The sequence below is a fragment of the Podarcis bocagei genome (assembly GCF_964188305.1).
Source record: "Podarcis bocagei genome assembly, chromosome: 1".
Lineage (NCBI taxonomy): Eukaryota > Metazoa > Chordata > Lepidosauria > Squamata > Lacertidae > Podarcis > Podarcis bocagei.
The window spans coordinates 1,113,243-1,131,698 of record NC_138125.1 but is presented as its reverse complement, the minus strand read 5'-3'; the positions used below and the strand labels follow the sequence as shown (position 1 = coordinate 1,131,698).

Sequence of the window (18,456 nt, the reverse complement as noted above, 5' to 3'; positions counted from 1 at the left end):
TTAGATGTCAAATAAACCCCTAGGTATTTCACCTTCTTGACCACCGTCAACCCTGTCTCCTCCTGGAATTTCTCCTTTTCCATATCTGTTAAATTTTTTCCTAGAACTTTGGTTTTTTGTTTATTCAGCTTAAATCCGGCTACCTGGCCAAACTGTTGGATTATTTCTAGAACCCTTTTCGTACTAGTGTTTGGCTCTTGCAAAGTCAATACTAGGTCATCTGCAAATGCTCTTAACTTGTAATGTTTAGCTCCGACCTGCACTCCTTTAACCTGCTGGTCATTCCTAATCATATTCAGCAACACCTCCAGAACTGAAATAAAGAGCAATGGGGAAATTGGGCACCCCTGTCGTGTTCCCTTTTCTATCTTAAGTTCCTCAGTTATTACATTATTTACAATCAATTTAGCTTTTTGTTCAGAATATATTGCAGCCATACCATTCTCAAAACCTTGGCCTACCCCCATCCCATGAAGATTCTTTGTCATAAAGCTCCAAGAGATATTGTCAAAGGCTTTCTCCGCGTCCACAAAAATCAGTACTGCTTTAGTATTTATATTCACCTCTAGCTTTTCCAAAATGTCTATTATATTCCTTACATTGTCTGCTAGGTGTCTTTTTGGGAGAAAGCCTGCTTGATTCTTATGAATCTTTTCCATCAACACTTTTTTAAATCTTTTTGCCAGAATGTCTGCAAAAATTTTGTAATCCACATTAAGTAGTGAAATTGGGCGGTAGTTCTTCAGTTGAGTCTTTTCAGTCTCTGTCTTTGGTATGAGTGAAATATATGCTTCTTTCCACGATTCAGGTGCCCTTTTCCCCTCTAGAATCTCATTACAGACCTCTTTTAATGGTTGAATCAACCATTCCTTCAACGATTTGTAGTATCTGGAAGTCAGTCCATCTGGTCCTGGAGATTTGCCCAGTTGCATATTCTGAATGGCAGCCTCTATCTCTTGTTCTGTTATTCTCTGGTTCAGATCCATCTTACTTTGATGAGAGATTTTTTGTAATCCATATTTATCAAGGAATTTATCTATATCTTCTTCATTTTGCAGGCCTTGAGTGTAAAGTTTTTTAAAATAACTCAGGAAGCAATTTCTAATTTCATTAGGTTTAGATATATTCTTTCCATCCACTTCTAGGCTTGTAACTGTATTTAATTTCTGCCTTTTCTTCAATTGCCATGCCAGAAGTTTGCCACATTTATTTGCCGATTCAAATGTCTTTTGTTTCATTTGCTTTATCTTCCATTCAATCTCTTGGTTCATCAATTCCATATATTGTGTTTGATATAACTTAATCTCTCTTAAGATCTCCTGGGACTTTGGTTTTACTCTTAATTTTTTCTCTCCTTCCTTTATCTTTTCCAAAATCTTTTCTTTTTTCTCATTTTGTTTTTTCCTCTTTATTGAATTTTGTTGAATCAAGAAACCTCGCATCACGGCTTTGCTTTTGTCGCGATTCCTGCAGCAGTTGGAACAGATGACCATTGGCTTCTCTCCCAACTTGACGATTCTATGACCCACCAGCCTCCCTGTCCCTCGTGCTCTTTGTTGGGAGCAGAACAAGACTGACATTCCTCAGCGCCCCAGAAGGTGGGCTGCTTGAGGTCCTACTTGGGGGCAGCACCGCAGGCAGGGAGGGCTGATCTTCTGCTCAAATCCGGCTTGCTGGTTTCCCAGAAGAAGCATCTGGTCGGCCTCTGTGAGAACAGGCTGCTGATCTCACAGGCTCTTCTGCTATGCTCTTATGCTCTCATCCTCGGTCACAGCAATCGGGAATCAAGGACAAAAGCCCTCTTCCCTCCTGCAGTTTCCAGCAACTGGTATCCATCAGCATTGCTGCCACATCTGGGACCAGGCCTGTCTCCAGTTAAACAAGCAGTAGCAGCAGCAGCGACGGCGGCGGCATTTTTAACATTGCCTTTTTAATCCATCATAACCCTTCCCAAGCCTTTCAGAGGGCCACACATTCTAAAAAGCACAGAATGCAACCTTAATAAAGGACAGGAGAGACCAGCTGTTTCCTGTGGACTCATAAGGATTCCTCAGACCCCTCAGCCTTGGAGCAGAATGAGAACTTTTGTCCAAAAGGCGTCTTTCTTCCGCATCCAGCACCAGGCAAAGCACATCCAAAATTGTCGTTCTGCACAGAGATGAGCTCCCTGTGGAAGGTCATTCTGACTCCATTTCCCCCCTTGCCTTGATGAGAAATGGCTGTTCTCTTCTGGCACACGGCTCTCTGTGTGCAGCAAAGCCATTGGGCTGCAGGAAAAGCAAATGAGACTCTTTGATGTTTGCCTGCAAGAACTAAAAGGCAGAACTTTTTTTAAAAAAATTCATAATAGGGACCTGAATTAGGTCAGAAGATTGCTAAGGTAACCAGGAGCCTGCTTTCTGAGGAAGTCAAGACAAGGCATATTTGCTGGTGACATTTGACCAATTCCAGCAGCTAAAAAAGCTTCTCTCTCTCTCTCTCTCTCTCTCTCTCTCTCTCTCTCTCTCTCTCCCTCCCTCTCTCTCTCTCTCTCTCTCACCAGATCAAGATCTTCCTTTTGTAAAATGATGGAAAACTGGAGAGGAGTTCATTTCTCAACCATAAATGGATATTTATCCTGTGTTTGAATTAACAGCATTCACATTCGCTGCCATGCAGCAACTCTTATCACTATGCGTTCATCTCAAACAAAATAGGATCTTTTCCACCCATTATAAATATATTTTTAGCTGTGTTAAATAGTCCTGATTCTATATAAGGTTCTATATGATTTCCTATTATTATTATGGTAGATCAGTATTTCAGTGCAGATGGGGAACAACCGTACAAAGGCCACATCAGTTTAAATAAAAATGTAGACTTTTGAAATGACAAACACTTTTAAAGCATCTGTAACCGAGAATGTCGCAGAAATGTATAGCACAACTGCATTTGGAAAGAATATTGTGGACTTTGGAAAGGTTCAGAAAAGAGCAACCAAAACGATCTAGGGCAGGGGTCAGCAACCTTTCTCAGCAGGGGGCCAGTCCACTGTCCCTCAGACCTTGTGAGGGCCGGACTATATTTTGGGGGGGAAATGAACGAATTCCTATGCCCCACAAATAACCCAGATATGCATTTTAAATAAAAGCACATTTTTACTGTAAATAAAAGGACACATTCTACTCATGTAAAAACACGCTGATTCCCAGACTGTCTGCAGGCTGGAGTGAGAAGGCGATTGGGCCGGATCCGGCCCCCAGGCCTTAGTCTGCCTAACCATAATCTAGGGAATGGATTGACTCTCCTATGAAGAGAAAGGTTTCTGCATTTGGGGCTTTTTAGTTTAGAGAAAATGCGAGTCAGAAGCAACGGGAGAGAAGATGATGATATTATGCATGGCATGAAGGAAGAAAATCCCTTTCCCACTCTCACAGCACTGGAACTATGGATATCCGAGGAAGCTAATCTTGGAAGATCCAGGACAGGGAAAACAACACCCTCCCTCACAAAGTGTGCTTGAGCGATGGAAGTCCTTCCCATGGGAGGCCGTGATGGCCACCAACATGGATGGCCTTAAGAGAGGAGGAGACAACTCTATGGAGGAGGAGAGGTCTGTCAGGGGCCACTAGTCACAGTGACTGGGCTCTGCTTTGCCAGTTGCTGGAGACCACGGGAGGGGAGGGAGGTTCCTCAGGTCCTGCTGGTGAGTTTCTGACAAGCATCTAGTTGGCCACTGTGAGAACAGGGGGCTGGATGAGATGGACCACTGGCCATCTTCTGATGTTCTTCAGCCCCCACTCAGAGATGCTGGTTCCCGAACCATCCATGAGCTGGATTTAGAAGGCGATTGGGCCAGATCTGGCCCCCAGGCCTTAGGTTGCCTACCCTTGAACTAGATGCATTGAAAAGTTGATCAGACAAGTTGGTGGCCCAACTAGCCCAGCCTCCTCTTCTCACAGGGGCCAACCAGATGTTCTTAGGCCCCCACTCAGAGATGTTTGGGCATATTTGGATGGAGGTATCCAGAGAGCAGGTGAGATTGGTCGGGAGGTTCAGAGGTCAGGAGTCCCTCTAGTCCAGCCTTTCTCAACCTGTGGGTACTGTTTTTGGGGGACAGGGGGCGGGCGGGTGTGGGGGATTCCCTGGTCCTGAATGGGGTAACTGTGCCCCTGAAGGACCAGGTGCGCAGCCTGGGAGACATTTTGGACTCACAGCTGTCCATGGAGGCACAGGTCAATTCTGTGTCCAGGGCAGCTCCACCTGGTATGCAGGATGAGACCCTCCCTGCCCGCAGACTGTCTCCCCAGAGTGGTGCATGCTCTAGTTATCTCTTGCTTGGACTACTGCAACGCGCTCTACGTGGGGCTACCTTTGAAGGTGACACAGAAACTGCAATTAATCCAGAATGCGGCAGCTAGACTGGTGACTGGGGGCGGCCGCCGAGACCACATAACACCAGTCTTGAAAGACCCAGATTGGCTCCCAGGACGTTTCCGAGCAGAATTCAAAGTGTTGGGGCTGACCTTGAAAGCCCTAAACGGCCTCGGTCCAGTATACCTGAAGGAACATCTCCATCCCCATTGTTCTACCCGGACACTGAGGTCCAGCACCGAGGGCCTTCTGGCAGTTCCCTCGCTACGAGAAGCCAAGTTACAGGGAACCAGGCAGAGGGCCTTCTTGGTAGTGGTGCTCACCCTGTGGAACGCCCTCCCACCAGATGTGAAAGAAATAAACAACTACCTGACATTCAGAAGACATCTTAAGGCAGCCCTGTTCAGGGAAGTTTTTAATATTTAACACCGTATTGTTTTTAATACTTGATTGGGAGCCGCCCAGAGTGGCTGGGGAAACTCAGCCAGATGGGCGGGGTATAAATAATAAATTATTATTATTATTATTATCATTATTATTATTATTATTATTGATGAACTACAACTCCCATCAACCCTAGCTAGCAAGGCCAGAGCTCAGGGATGATGGGAGTTGTGGTCTAACAACATCTGGGGACCCACAGGTGGAGAATCGCTGCTCTATTACCCCAGGACAAAAATTCCCGTAGGTCTTCATAGTCCATAATCACCAAGGGACATCTTCTCACCATTTGGCCTAATAGACCACCAATATTAGGGCCTGGACTAGATTACTCTTGGGGTTCCCTCCAACTCTACAATTCCGTGATTCTGTGACTAGAGCACCACAGGTGTGATCTCAGGCAGGCATCCTTTGACTTTGCACAAATGTGCTTCGGCTCATCCTGGTCCTTGCAATATTTTAGCCCTACCAGCAAATAGATCTTGAGCATTGACAGCTTCCTGCTTGACACGACCGCCGGTCAGATTTCGTGGTTCTCAGCCCCAGAAGGAGAAGCCGACAGTCTCTTTAGCAATACAATGAGGAGACAGTTTAATCTTTGCCAGGGATAAATATATTTGTTACAGTTGTGAATTGTTTTATCACTGTGGAAATGATTTAAGAAAGATTTGAGCGGCTTCCTCAAAAGTATTTTTCAGCGCCTGTAACACGGAACAGAAGAACTCGTATATCTCTGCCTGATTTAAATTTAAACTCTTCAATATGAAGTGTTTCTCTTTGCTTTCATGTGTTAAAAATGTCGGCTGCCGCTGGAAATCGGTTCTCGCTGACATATAATAAATGGCTACCAGGGGTCAGTGCCTGCTGCAAGATTGAAGAGAAAGCGTCTGGACCCAAACCCATCATCTTCACTTCCTCGCAGAGGCATCTGCTATTTTGAGTGGAACTGAAACAATTGTTTTTAAAGGAGCAAGCACAATAGCAAACAAACACACACTCCTTTCTCACAGGCTTGAAAGGCGGGGCTTTCTTGTCACAGGCTTTCATTGGCAAGCACAAAGACCATTTTCCTGTTTCAGCTGCCACCCAACACTGTATCTCTGATATGATTTTGTTGTTGTTTAGTTGTTTAGTCGTTTAGTCCTGTCAGCCTCTTCGTGATCCCCTGGACCAGAGCACGCCAGGCCCTCCTGTCTTCCACTGCCTCCCGCAGTTTGGTCAAACTCATGCTGGTCTCTTCGAGAACACTGTCCCACCATCTCGTCCTCTGTCGTTCCCTTCTCCTTGTGCCCTCCATCTTTCCCAGCATCAGGGTCTTTTCCAGGGAGTCTTCTCTTCTCATGAGGTGGCCAAAGTCTTGGAGCCTCAGCTTCAGGATCTGTCCTTCCAGTGGGCACTCAGGGCTGATTTCCTTCAGAATGGAGAGGTTGGATCTTCTTGCAGTCCATGGGACTCTCAAGAGTCTCATCCAGCACCAGAATTCAAAAGCATCAATTCTTCGACGATCTGCCTTCTTTATGGTCCAGCTCTCACTTCCATACATCACTACTGGGAAAACCAGAGCTTGAACTATACGGACCGAAGGGCTATCACACAGAAGATGGAGCAAGCGTGTTTTCTGCTGCTCCAGAGGGGAGGACCTGAACCAACAGATTCAAATGACAAGGAAGGAGGTTCCAACTAAACATTAAGAAGAACTTTCCAACAGTAAGAGCCATTTGACAGTAGAACTGACAACCTTGGAAGATGATGGACTCTCCATTGTTGGGGGATTTCAAGCAGAGGTTGGATGGCCAGCTGCCATGGATGCTTTCGTTGTCCCAGCTCCTGCCAACCTAGAAGTTTGAAAGCACGCCAGTGCAAGTAGATAAATAGGGACCACTGCAGCGGGAAGGTAAATGGTGCTTCCATGTGCTCTGCTTTCCATCATGGTGTTCCATTGCACCAGAAGTTGTTTCGTCATCCTGCTGGCTACACAACCCGGAAAGCTGTCTGTGGACAAACAGCAGCTCCCTCAGCCTGAAAAGTGAGATGAGCGCCACACCCCATAGTCAAGTTTGACTGGACTTAACCGTCCAGGGTACCTTTACCTTTTTTTAGCTGTGGCGTCTGTATTCCTACATGAATACATGACCCTTGAAAAGGATCTGAGGGGTCTTAGGAGACAACAAGCTTAACATGAGTCAGCAGAGTGATGCAGCAGCAGCAAAAGGGAAGGGAAGGGTAGGGAAGCTGATGCTATTCTAGGTTGCATCAACAGAAGTCTAGTGTCCAGATTAAGGGAAGTAAAAGTCCCACTCTCTTCTGCCTTGGTCAGATCCCACCTGGAACACTGTGTCCAGTTCTGGGCATTCCAGTTTAAGAAGGATGTTGACAAGCTAGAACGTGTGCAGAGGAGGGCAACCAGGGTAATGAAAAGTCTGGAAACCAATCATTGTGAGAAATGGCATGCGTAGACTGGACAAGAAGTGACTGAGATGAGATAAGCTATCAATCTTCAAATCAAGGTCTGCCACATGGAATATGGAACTAGTTTGCTTTCTGCTGCTCCAGAGGGGAGGAACCACATCAATGGGACAAGAAAGAAGTTTCCAACTCAACAGTAGGAGAAGCTCTCTGATGACCATGGAACAGACTGCCTCAGAAGGTGGTGGACTCTCCTTTGTTGAAAATTTGAAACAGAGGCTGGGGGCCCATCTGTCAGGGATCCATAAGCTGCACTCCCTGCATTGCAGGAGGCTGGACTAGATGCCCTTTGGGGTACCTCCCAACTCTACCATTCTAGGATTCTAGGAAGCTAGGGCAGCCGGGCAGCCCTCCAGACAGCCATGCCTGGCATATTGTGCATTGGAGCAAGTGCATTTTATCACGATGGAACAGATGGCCGCTCAGAATAAGCAGATCTTGGCCAGGAAGAGAACAGCCATCCATCACCTGTGTGAGCACCCAACTGGACCCTTCCGGGTCCCCGTGGCTCCTGGCTCCATCATCCCCAACCTCTGAGTTCAGACCGGCTGGCAGTTCCTTGCCATCTCGCTACGTCTCCATCTGCATAATCCCCGCTTGATGCTTCGAAGGTCCTCTCAGCTCGAAAGCAGCACACTTGTCAAAATAATGTCACTCGTGCAAGGCGGAGGTGAGCACCAGCGCTGATCCCCCTTCCTCCTCCTCCTCCTCCTCCTTGGTGCGTCAGGCTTTTCTGCCGTTTCTAAATAGGTCACAGATTCCTGTCAGACAAAGGGAGAGCTGGCAGCAGTTATCTTGTCTGGTTTTACATAAACCTGACAGGCAGATTAGAGCAGGAACCTTCTTGCAGGCATGTCAGCCGCAGAGAGAGGAGCCCCCATTCCGACTCAGGGACCTTCTTGGGTTCACACAACGTAGTCCTGAGACAGCTGCAGAGTTATTGTGTGAGTCCATTGCAAATTCATCAAAGAAGGGTGGGTGGGGGCAAGCAGAATAATTCCTGCCCTCAATGGCCACTGATGGTCACTTCAGGAGGTGGCAATGAGGTCACAGCCAAAGGCACAGCTCTTTTTAGATGGGAAATTGTCCCCAGAGCCAATGGAAGTTTGCTGCCCTCTTCCTTAAGACAGCTATGGCAAAGTGTCTCATACTACAAGCTGCAGGCATCCAATGAATGTTCTTCTTCTTCTTCTTCTTCTTCTTCTTCTTCTTCTTCTTCTTCTTCTTCTTCTTTGGCAATCCCTAGTAGCTGAATAAGATTGTCCTCCATAAACACAGTCTTAACACTAAGTTCATAGGTGATTGTGGAGGCCAATTCTGGATCCACACATCCTTCCACAGTGGGGACATTGGTTTCTGGGCAGGAGTTGATCATGGTGAGGGTTTGCCAAGCGTGCCTTCCTCTTAGCATGTTTCTCCCTTGTGTCCTGAGTTCGAGTGTCTTCAAAGCCCATGACACCTTTGGTAGAGACTGTTGTCTAATTGGAGCGCTTGCAGGAAAGTGTTTCCCAATTGCTGGTGTTTATACCACATTTTTAAAGGTTTACCTTGAGAGAGTCTTTGAACCTCTTTTGTTGGGATCCAGGACACATAGAAGAAATCACTTCTTCAAGGCGTGTATGGTTAAACTGTGGAACTCCCTCCCACAGGAGCTTTAAGAGAGGATTGAGCTAATTCATGGAGGAGGAGAGGGCTATCGGTTTCTACTAGGCATGATGACCATGCTCTGCTTCCACAGCAGGAGGCAGAGATGCTTGTGAATGCCAGGGGCTGAAGGCAGCAGGAGGGGAGAGGACTCTTGTGCTCCCACTTGCAACATCTGGTTGGCCATGTAAGAACAGGATGCTGGATCGCAGGGGACATAGTCCTGATCCAGGAGGACTCTTGTTAGGTTCAGTATTGTTGTGAGTTTGAGGGGTCAGCCTGGCTGATATCCTGAGTCTTCTCCAATTCTTGGGGTTCTGTACCCAGGGAGGTTTATGTGCTGTGTGAAGAAGGACTTTCTATTCTCTCTGTCCTGAATCTTCTAACACTCAGTTTCACTGGATGCCCTTGAGGTCTCATGTAAGAGAAGAATGCGGGCAGAGGTGGTGTAGTGTGGTGTAGTTGGTTAAGAGCAGCAGACTCTTAATCTGGTGAACTGGGTTCGATTCCCCTCTCCTCCACCTGCAGCTGCTGGGTGACCTTGGGCTAGTCACACTTCTCTGAAGTCTCTCAGCCCCACTCACCTCACAGAGTGTTTGTTGTGGGGGAGGAAGGGAAAGGAGAATGTGAGCCACTTTGAGACTCCTTCGGGTAGTGATAAAGCGGGATATCAAATCCAAACTCCTCCTCTTCTTCTTCGGGGTCCTTGGAGAGCTGGTGACCACATCTATCCAAGCAACCTGTTCATGAAACCAGTGGCCCAGCCAGCAAGGGCCTCTTGTGGTCACCTTCTGCCATGTTGACTTACCTTGGGAAGGCTCTTGGAAATGTCCAGTAAGAGCAGAGAGGATTTACTGCACAGCCAGTGGGGAGGTGATGCTTATCGATCCCATCACAATTTATTAGTGAGCTTTTGACTTCTGCAGCCCAGGGCTGTCATACTTTTTCCAGAGGACATGAATTGTATTGGCTATTCTTCAGGAAGGGACATGAAGGTAAGGGGAAAGATCTATGAACCCAATTCTGTAAAAACAGCCCCAGATCCCATTTTGGGGACACTCTCACATTCAATAAAACATAAAACAAACTGGAACGTGTCCAGAGGAGGGCAACCAAAATGGTCAAAGGCCTGGAAACGATGCCTTATGAGGAACGGCTAAGGGAGCTGGGCATGTTTAGCCTGGAGAAGAGGAGGTTAAGGGGTGATATGATAGCCATGTTCAAATATATAAAAGGATGTCGCATAGAGGAGGGAGAAAGGTTGTTTTCTGCTGCTCCAGAGAAGCGGACACGGAGCAATGGATCCAAACTACAAGAAAGAAGATTCCACCTAAACATTAGGAAGAACTTCCTGACAGTAAGAGCTGTTTGACAGTGGAATTTGCTGCCAAGGAGTGTGGTGGAGTCTCCTACTTTGGAGGTCTTTAAGCAGAGGCTTGACAACCATATGTCAGGAGTGCTCTGATGGTGTTTCCTGCTTGGCAGGGGGTTGGACTCGATGGCCCTTGTGGTCTCTTCCAACTCTATGATTCTATGATTCTATGATATTGCGGCACGCTGATCTCTGAGCGATGCAAGATTCCAAGGGTTCCAGGTTCTCACCCAGGGTCTGTGCTTCCTTTTGGAAAGGAGGCCCCCTGGAGACTTGGATGACCTTATGACAGATTGTTTATTCACACCTGCATACAATTTGGGCCTATGATGGAGGGGCTCAGAGCATTTACACCCCAAGAGAGTTTTGTTTCTCACAGCCTTGGATTCAAACAGAAATCTCTCTCTCTCTCTCTCTCTCTCTCTCTCTCTCTCTCTCTCTCTCTCTCTCTCCAGTTTGCTGCTTTTCCTCTAGCTCACTTCACTACAACTCTCTGGCCTCAACTCTCACTTGGTCCTTCTAACTACCTGGAATTGAGGGAGGGGCCCCACCCATTTGCCCATAAAATCACAGTAAAAACATAATAGGGGGGAAAAGAGGGGGGGATTAAAATACAGGTTAAAATGCCATTTAAAATGCAGCCTCATTTTAAAGTAGCTGATAAATCAAGACCCTAAGGAGAGGGAAACATAGGGGTCAGAGTGAGTCCAAACCAAAGGCCAGGCAGAACAGCTCTGTCTTGCTGGCCACGCAGGAAGATGTCAAGTCCCGCAGGGCCCTGGTCTCTTGAGAAGATTCAGGATAGATAAAAGAAAGGACTTCTTCATGCAGTGCAGAGTTAAACTATGGAACTCACTTCCACAGCAGGTGGGGTGGCCACCACCTTCAATGGCTTCAAAAGAAGATTGGACAAATTTGTGCAGCAGAGGAAGGGGTGGAAACATATCAGTCAGGATACGTTTTGACTGATCAGTCAGGATAGCCAGGATGCCATACTATGCCTCCACATATATCACTTTACACATCGCTTGGGAAGACAGGCAAACTAATGCCAATGTACTGGAAGAAGCAAAGATCACCAGTGTTGAAGCAATAAATCTTCAACATCAACTTCGTTGGACTGGTCATGTTGTGTGGATGCCTGATGATCGTCTTCCAAAGCAACCACTCTATTCCGAACTTAAAGTTGGAAAGTGTAATGCTGGTGGTCTAGAAAAGAGGTTTAAAGACTGTCTCAAGGCAATTCTTTAAAAAATGTAGTATACACACCGACAACTTGGAAACACTGGCCTGCGAGCGCTCCAGTTGGAGAACAGCCTTGACCAGACACCACAGGAGGAGAGAGATGCTTTTGTGCTCAGATCCCGCTTGTGGGGTTCCCTTGAGGGCATCAGGCTGGCCACGGCAGGAACAAGACGGTGGACTAGACACTCCATTGGTCTGTTCCTGCAGGGTTTTTCTTATGCTAGCCAAACTTGGATGAAAACCTGTTTGCCAGTCTGAGGAACCATCATGCAAAACCTGGATGCCAGAGGATCCCTGGTGGAGCAGGCCAATGGATCACCCAGTCCACCTTCTGCTTCTCGTGGTGGCCAGCCAGACGCCCCAAAGCAGGATTTGAGCACAAGAGTAACTCTCCACTTCTGCAGCTTCCAGGAACTGGTACTCAGAAGGTATTCTTAAGAGCAAGGGTAGGCAACCTGAGGCCCGTGGGCCGGGGGCGGCCCAATTGCCTTCTCAATCCAGCCCGTGGACGGTCCGGGAATCAGCGTGTTTTTACATGAGTAGAATGTGTCCTTTTATTTAAAATGCATCTCTGGGTTATTTCTGGGGCATAGGAATTTGTTCATCCCGCCCCCAATATAGTCTGGCCCCCACAAGGTCTGAGGGACAGTGGACCAGCCCCCTGCTGACAAAGTTTGCTGAGCCCTGCTTAAGAGGTGTCTGAGTGAATCACAGAACCACAGAGAAGAGGTGGGCAGACAGATAGACAACTTTCACACACACACACACACACACACACACACACACACACACACGTCTCTCAGCAGCTGTTCCTGAATGAGCTAATAAAAGACCTCTGGACTTTCTGAGGCCAAGGTGCCAGTAGTTTCCTGCATTCCTCCTCTTGCTGTAAGTGTTGACCTTGGGCAGACAGCGGGGTCTCCGTCTTCCTTGCCAGACAATGGAGAGTGTGATGACACCCAACAATCAGCCCTCTTCAAGGTGCACTTAGAGGAGAGGTTTCCTTTGACAAAGGCGGGAGGACTTTGAAAGCCAATAAAATGCATTGTGCTCCTTTACTGGAGCTCTTGGCTTCCCTTGTTTGCGGATCCGCGGCTGCAGATTGTTTCCTTTGTCACCTGATATGATGGGAAGATGCGAATTACAGAGTTTCTGAGGATTAAAAAAAGAGGAAGATCAAACCCGATGGACGCTTGTGGAAGGATGCTGCGCAACGCATTTCATAATACACTGGACAGGCAAAGCTTCTTCCTATGCTCAGGGTTTGACCCTTAATGCTCAGGGTTTGACCCCAGCCCCCCACTTTTGCATTTTGCTCTGCAGATGCTATTCTGGAGAAGCTTCTCTGCCTTGACTTTGGAGATTTGCAAAAAAGGCCCTGACTTTAAGGCTGCCTTGGCAGATGCTTGTCCAACGTTCGTATTGCCAACCGGAGAGCAGCGCAGGTTTGAAATTAAATATTTTGCCAGCGATCACAGACTTCGCAGCTATTTGTGGATCCCTTTCTCAAAGGAAAACATGTTGTGATATTTGGAAGGGGCGGAAACGTATCAGTCAAAACGCTTGCTTTAAAAATACATTTGCATAACAAGTTTTCTTATAAATATCATGCATTTTAATATTTAGCCGCTTTCCCTGGTCTGGTGCTCTGAATGAAACTATTTCGGAGAGAGGGCAGCGGCGGGTAGAATTGATATAAATATGTATTTAACCATTCGGCTAGATACAGCGCGCGGCAGAGAGAGAATTTTGGTCTGTGTGCTTCTTAAATCTAAAATGTGGATTAAACATTGCCTAAAGAAAGATTTAGCATCTCATTATGTCTGTGCATTGGAGAGGAGAATGCCACAGTTATAGAAAGCGCAGGGGGAAGGAGGGAAATCAAATGAGACCCAAAGCCAATGTATAAACCAAATTAGCCGAGGAGACTCGTCGAGATTCTAAAGAAGAATGAGCAGCCTCTTTGGCTTCAGAATTTGATGCTCTCCTTGGTATGTCTGCTTCAGTAGCATATATGTAGAGTGGTACCTCCGTTTATGAACTTAATCTGTTCTGGAAGTCCGTTCTTAAACCAAATCCGTTCTTAAACAGAGGTGTGTTTTCCCTAATGGGGCCTCCAACTACTTTCACTGTGCAGCGATCCCTCTTGCTGTTCTGGCTTCTGAAATTCAGAATATTTTTTTATATTTATAATTTTGTTTATTGGTTTTTCACAATTTTTATAAACACAAACATTACACAATACAAACAAACAAACACATAAACAAACATGTATAATTTCGAATCCTTTTTTCTTAAACCTTACTTCACCGAATTCCCCATACCTCCCCTTTCTGCATCCCAATTTCCAAATTTGTTTCAGCAAATCCTGCCCCTTGGTTTTATCAAATTTTCCCTTATTCTTTTCTTTTACTTAATCTTTTACAGCTGTAATCCCTTTTTTTCTAAGACCTCAACATTTTAGCATTCATTAATTTTACAATGTTTCTTAAGATAAATTTTAAATTTCTTCCAGTCTTCATCCACCGTCTCTTTCCCCTGGTCACGGATTCTGCCAGTCATTTCAGCCAGTCCCATGTAGTCTATCACCTTCATCTGCCATTCTTCCAGAGTGGGTAGATCCTGTGTCTTCCAATACTTTGCGATGGGTATTCTTGCTGCTGTTGTAGCATACATAAAAAAAGTTCTGTCTTTCTTTGGCACCAATTGGCCGACAATGCCCAAGAGAAAGGCCTCTGGTTTCTTAGGGAAAGTACATTTAAGTACCTTTTTCATTTCATTATATATCATTTCCCAGAAAGCCTTAATCTTTGGGCATGTCCACCAAAGGTGATAAAAAGTACCTTCAGTTTCTTTACATTTCCAACACTTATTATCAGGAAAATGGTAGATTTTTGCTAACTTGACTGGGGTCATGTACCACCTATAGATCATTTTCATAATATTTTCCTTTAAGGCATTACATGCCGTCAATTTTATACCGGTGGTCCACCGGTACCGGAGATTCAAAATATTTTTTTGTTTGTTTTCCTCCTCCAAAAACTACGTGCGTCTTGTGGTCTGGTGCATCTTATAGAGCAAAAAATACGGTAATCTGTTCTGGAAGTCTGTTCTTAAACCAAAATCATTCTTAAACATAGGCGCCTTTTCCCTAATGGGGCCTCCCACCGCCAGTGCCCTTCCACCAGTCGGCTTCTGTTCATAGACTGAGGTAAAGTTTGCAACCTGGGACACTACTTCCGGTTTTGCGGAGTTCGTAAACCAAACAGTTCGTAAACAGGACTGTTTGTAAAACGAGGTACCACTGTACTTTCAGAGGAACATTGCTGCTTTGAGATGCCTGGACCTGAAGGCTCTGCAAATTATGCCAATCTAGTCATTATATGTCCATTCTGAAGGAAATCAGCCCTGAGTACTCCCTGGAAGGACAGATCCTGAAGCTGAGGCTCCAAGACTTTGGCCACCTCAAGAGAAGAGAAGACTCCCTGGAAAAGACCCTGATGTTGGGAAAGATGGAGGGCACAAGGAGAAGGGGACGACAGAGGATGAGATGGTGGGACAGTGTTCTCGAAGCCACAAACATGAGTCTGACCAAACTGCGGGAGGCAGTGGAAGACAGGAGTGCCTGGGGTGCTCTGGTCCAGGGGGTCACGAAGAGGCGGACACGACTAAACGACTAAACAACAACAACAGTCATTATATGATAGGGAAGAGATCTACCCTTTGATGATGCTGTGGGTTGAGGGGAGCAGTCTGGATGATGCCCCAAGGCCAAACCTCTTCTTGGGGTCCAGAACCCAGTGAGGGTTAGTACCGAAATGCAAATTCTATTGCTGAACTAGTGAGACAAGTTTCTTTGCAAGGTGATGGCCACTTAAGTGTCCTCTTCTGAATCCCAAACGGACGAGCCAAGTTGCAAGAGCTACAATAATAATAATATTATAATAATTTATTATTTGTTCCCCTCCCATCTGACTTGGTTGCCCCAGCCACTCTGGGAGGCTTCCAGCATATAGATGTGTTGAATGGCATGATTTGCATGGGCCTAGAAAATGGCTGAAGAACACCACAGAATGGACTCGATGTCTTTGAACAGATCATGAACAGCGTTGTATAAGCGCTGATGGACATTAGGATAATCTGGCCAGAACGGTGTGGGCTAGGCCAAGGACAGAACAGCTTACACAAGGAGGCAAAGAGATGGCGTGTGCAACATTACATGCGAGATGAGATAAGCGTTGTGAGAATGATGCCAAAACAGGAGTCATAAGTGTCAGGAGCAAGGCCAAATGTCAGATGAGCAACAAAGCATATACTGTATATATATGCAAAGCCCTGCTGCCTGAGTTGTATGCCAAACATTTGACAGTGCTGCCCATCTGCCCCCCGTGGCTTTCACTGCACCTGGTCAATTGAGTGGAGAGTGGTGTATGTATGGCAGGTGTATGTATGGCTGTATGACTGAGTGCATATTCCTTGTCTTGAAATGTGAACTGTTTGTTGCCTGTTAATCTATAAAACACTATTTATAGAGAAAATCCAATATTGGTTGTCTGGGGATTATTTGTGCCTTCCCCGGAGCGTACTGGGTCTCATCTATGTTAAAACACCTAAAAAAAATAAAAGAACCTAATTGTTCATAACATAGAAAAACTAACGGATGAGTCCCCCTGGGCTAAATGGTGGGCCTGTCCTCCACCTCTCCTCACCCAGATGTGAGGTAGGAGAACAAGAGCCAGAGGAAGTTTGGGCAAGTTGGGCTGGGAGCTTGTGCTGGATCCGAAGCTGTGACTAACAGAGAATCAGGATCTGTTGGGGGTGCTGATGCCATGAACCCCTCCATCTTATGTTCAGGTTGTCCAGATGTGCAAATGAAACTGTATATCCTAAAGACACCACAGTATCTGCTGATCTTTGTTCCAAGGAAACCAAACTCTGAGCAAGCGCTGGAACTCCCTGGAATCTCTCCCTGATCGGAAATTCAGGTGGCATGCAACAGTATTTATGCGGCAGCGATGTGCTGTGTGTGTTGTGCAGCTATTGTGAAAGGCGGAGTTGCATGGTGTGATAGGAATTTTGAGGTCTTAGATATATGGTAATGTTCATAAGTGTACCAACCAAGCACGTACATAGATCAGCACAGGAAGACCAACCTGGAACCATTTTGATTCCTAAACTGAGAAAATGTTTTCTCTGCAAGGTCAAAGTGGGAAACCTCCCATTGTCTCTTTCCTCACAAATCCTGTCTTAAGGGCACATTTAAGATATGAATAGGGTGTGAGCCTGTGACCTGGCCCAGGAACTAAGTATTTATCATTACAAAAGACTGGCCAGGCTACCCAGGCAATCCAATCAAGTAACCTGCCAGACAGGAGATAAACAATGACAGGAGAAAAACAACTGTCAGGGGTTCAGGAGCAGAGGCAAGGGCAAGGGAGGAAACAGAGAGCGAGGGGGAGGAGGCAGAAGAAAAGATGAGTGATGACGACGACCCGAGATCTCCGAGTCTTTCCAGTGAATCAGAAGATTCACAGAAAGGAGCACCAGTGGCCAGGGCAAGGGGGGAGCCTAGGGGGACACCCCAGGAAGATAGAGCCAGAGGGGACTCAGAGGAGAGCAGTTGGAGATCGGGACCAGCGTCACCGCCAGAGAGCAGGGAAGAGGAAGGGCGCCAGGGATCAAGTGCTGGCAGCTCACAACAGGGGGGAGGGCACGAGTCAGGAGTGGCCACACCTCCATCGGGGAGCGAAGAAACGGTCAGACGGAAAGTGGAAGGTTGGGCGCGCGCGCCAAGTTCAAATGCACAGGAAAGTGACGCAGTAGGCAGCCCGGAAAGGGAGCCAGGTCCTAAAGCCCGGCGCAAGGAGACAGGAGGTTCCGGGGGGTCGGCGTCAGAAGAATCCCGGAAGGAAGAGACCCCGGGGGGCAGAGGGACCCAGAGGAGAACAGTCAGGCGGAAAAGGTGGAGCAGGGCTAGGATATTAAGTTGGTGCACAAGGGGCGGTGACTCAGACGGAGCTTCACCGATCTAACCACTAGACGTAGAATTGCACGCAGCAGCTTGAGAATGGAAACTGTAACTCAATAAAGACTTTTACTTAATGATCGCTGGCTAGCGTGATCCTCTGTGAGCTAGGATCTGGAAGCAGCTCTGACAGTAAGCTCCGTCTCATGAATTGTGGGCATCTACGGCCTCAAGGAGAGGAGAGAAAGCGGGTGCCTACTAGCGAGCTCACGAACGGCAGACAACATGACGGCTGAGCAGCAGATAGCGGAACTCAGAGAAGCAGTGACACAACTGAATGCCGAGGCTCTCGCATCCAGGAAGAGAGGGGAGGAGGCAGCTGCCGCCTACAGGGATCTCCAGGTCAGGTTGGACATGCTTACGAAGCACGGGCAACTGACACCCAAACAGGAGGGAATTGGGTTGGGGAGACGAACAGGCGGTCTGGTCTCTCACTTCGATGGGAACCTGCAACAGTACCCCAACTTTAGAGCAGATGTAATGTGTGCACTGCAACTGCTGAACAAAGACTTTAGAGATGAACAAGAGAAAGTGGGATTCATCATGTCCCATTTGCATGGAGATGCTAAAGCATGGCTGCGCAATTTGTGGAGGGATAAGGATCCGGCGCTCCAAAATGCGGATGCCTTTATTAAAGCGATGGATGGGTGCTTTTTATCAAGCATTGACGTGGATCTTGCTCGGCAGCAGATACATGGACTGAAGCAAGGGAGGGCCAGCGTCAGGCAGTACCATGCCCGCTTTTTCGCTTTGGTCAGTGCCCTGGAATGGGACAGAGATTCGGCTCCGGTAAGAGACCTGTTTTGGGAGGGATTGCACGGCTCGGTTAAAGATGAAATTGCGAGGGGGAAGAGACCCCGGACCACGCAGGAGATCGTTCAGAGGGCGCTGGCGGTGGGGGTGCGGCTGG

The 18,456-nt window shown here is 47.0% G+C and overlaps 2 long non-coding RNA genes across 2 annotated transcripts in view; both read right to left on the bottom strand.

Moving 5' to 3' along the window:
* LOC308588249 overlaps positions 1 to 18,456 on the bottom strand; it is a 665,218-nt gene that overhangs the window by 258,390 nt on the left and 388,372 nt on the right. The window lies entirely within an intron of this gene.
* Positions 10,742 to 18,456, bottom strand: part of LOC308588254 — a 62,591-nt gene continuing 54,876 nt past the window's right edge. The window contains exon 4 of the long non-coding RNA XR_014008609.1: positions 10,742 to 12,673. This is a non-coding gene — a long non-coding RNA (uncharacterized lncRNA). The remainder of the gene's footprint in view (positions 12,674 to 18,456) is intronic.